Here is a 2,423-nt window from a genome sequence, read left to right as displayed (position 1 = left end):
GGGAACAGGGAGGGAACAGGGAGGGAACAGGGAGGTAACAGGGAGGTAGACAAGGAGGTAACAGGGAGGGAACAGGGAGGGAACAGGGAGGTAACAGGGAGGTAGACAAGGAGGTAACAGGGAGGGAACAGGGAGGGAACAGGGAGGGAACAGGGAGGTAACAGGGAGGTAGACAAGGAGGTAACAGGGAGGGAACAGGGAGGTAACAGGGAGGTAACAGGGAGGTAACAGGGAGGTAACAGGGAGGGAACAGGGAGGTAACAGGGAGGGAACAGGGAGGTAGACAAGGAGGTAACAGGGAGGGAACAGGGAGGGAACAGGGAGGTAACAGGGAGGGAACAGGGAGGGAACAGGGAGGTAACAGGGAGGGAACAGGGAGGGAACAGGGAGCCATTTGGGATGTTTATTTCCAGCTTTGTTTAGTTGGGTAACACTTTAAATGGACTGGCCCAATTGTCACATAAGCATCATATGATCATTCATAACCATTCATAAGGTTGACATAAGAGCTGACATTAGACTTCTTAATGTCTAGCAGTGAAACGTTAAGGCAGGTATCATAGACACTCATATATCTATGATATGGCTTTGTAAAGGTCTCTCAACAAGTTAACAGGTATCATAGACACTCATATATCTATGATATGGCTTTGTAAAGGTCTCTCAACAAGTTAAAGGTGTATTGTGAGTGGAATAGTAGCTATCGTTGAATCATATTTACTTTGGTTTTAACCTGTAATAATGCTAGGGTCAGGGGTCAGGGGTTAGGTTTTAAACACTGTCGCTCGATAGGCCCGGCGGTACAAAACAAAAAAAAAACATATTTGTCGAAATAAAGCAAATAAATTAAAATCAGCTTGTTTTTTTTTATATTCAAATATTAAAAACGTATAATTATTAAAAACACAGCCCCATTATTATTCATTTATAGGGCACATCATTTTTCTCCCTGCTTTATAATACAACATTCAATACCACAAACTACCCACAGGATCCACACTAATAACAAAACCATTCATAGGTTGCACCTCCGTCACTCGGTCGCGTCGTTGTTATCAACGTTCTCAAGCCGCCATCTATCGGCGGCGCCATAGTGGTGCCCTACAGTGGTCTTTCTGGGCAGAGGCTAATTACTGTTTTGTCTAAATGACACTATAGCGCCTGGAAATACGATGACGTTGCTAAAAGTAGTCAAATATTTAGTAGGAAAAAACATCTTTGTCAGCATTATCATGTCATCAAATTTACTTAGTTATAGCAAAGTTTGTAAAAAAAAAAATAGCTAGCAAATTCTAACGTTAGCTAGCTAAAATCCGGTGGCCTGCCATCAATCTTAGCTAGTTAGCTAACGTTATACTGCATCTAAAGTCAATCTGGCGGCCTGCCATCAATCTTAGCTAGTTAGCTAACGTTATACTGCATCTAAAGTCAATCTGGCGGCCTGCCATCAATCTTAGCTAGCTAGCTAACGTTATACTGCATCTAAAGTCAATCTGGCGGCCTGCCATCAATCTTAGCTAGCTAGCTAACGTTATACTGCATCTAAAGTCAATCTGGCGGCCTGCCATCAATCTTAGCTAGCTAGCTAACGTTATACTGCATCTAAAGTCAATCTGGCGGCCTGCCATCAATCTTAGCTAGTTAGCTAACGTTATACTGCATCTAAAGTCAATCTGGTGGCCTGCCATCAATCTTAGCTAGCTAGCTAACGTTATACTGCATCTAAAGTCAATCTGGCGGCCTGCCATCAATCTTAGCTAGCTAGCTAACGTTATACTGCATCTAAAGTCAATCTGGTGGCCTGCCATCAATCATAGCTAGCTAGCTAACGTTATACTGCATCTAAAGTCAATCTGGCGGCCTGCCATCAATCTTAGCTAGCTAGCTAACGTTATACTGCATCTAAAGTCAATCTGGCGGCCTGCCATCAATCTTAGCTAGCTAGCTAACGTTATACTGCATCTAAAGTCAATCTGGCGGCCTGCCATCAATCTTAGCTAGCTAGCTAACGTTATACTGCATCTAAAGTCAATCTGGCGACATCAAAATGATGACAAAAGGTTTTCCCACTAATGTAATGCCTCCTTTTGAATGGCATTGTGCTTCCAAGCCGACACTTTTGATTCAATCTTCACCATTGACGATGTATTGAGTAGAACGCTCAGTCAGGCGTCAGATCAGAAGATCACAACAATATGGTGACAAAACAACCCATGAATACAAAATATGTCTGTCTGTCTGTCTGTCTGTCTGTCTGTCTGTCTGTCTGTCTGTCTGTCTGTCTGTCTGTCTGTCTGTCTGTCTGTCTGTCTGTCTGTCTGTCTGTCTGTCTGTCTGTCTCTCTCTCACTGTCTGTCTGTCTGTCTGTCTGTCTGTCTGTCTGTCTGTCTGTCTGTCTGTCTGTCTGTCTGTCTGTCTGTCTG

The 2,423-nt window shown here is 43.5% G+C and overlaps 1 protein-coding gene across 3 annotated transcripts in view; it reads right to left on the bottom strand.

Annotated features, from left to right (window-relative positions):
- Window positions 1-846: 846 nt before the first annotated feature.
- LOC127909582 (transcriptional activator Myb-like) overlaps window positions 847-2,423 on the bottom strand; it is a 74,210-nt gene continuing 72,633 nt past the window's right edge. For all 3 annotated transcript variants that reach the window (XM_052471694.1, XM_052471695.1, XM_052471696.1), the window contains one exon: window positions 847-2,423. This exon is cut by the window's right edge. The gene's annotated coding sequence lies outside the window, so the exon portion shown is untranslated.

This window comes from Oncorhynchus keta, chromosome 19 (genome assembly GCF_023373465.1).
Source record: "Oncorhynchus keta strain PuntledgeMale-10-30-2019 chromosome 19, Oket_V2, whole genome shotgun sequence".
In the NCBI taxonomy this organism is placed as follows: domain Eukaryota; kingdom Metazoa; phylum Chordata; class Actinopteri; order Salmoniformes; family Salmonidae; genus Oncorhynchus; species Oncorhynchus keta.
Note: the sequence above shows the minus strand (reverse complement) of the source record. Positions and strands in the feature narration are given on the sequence as shown.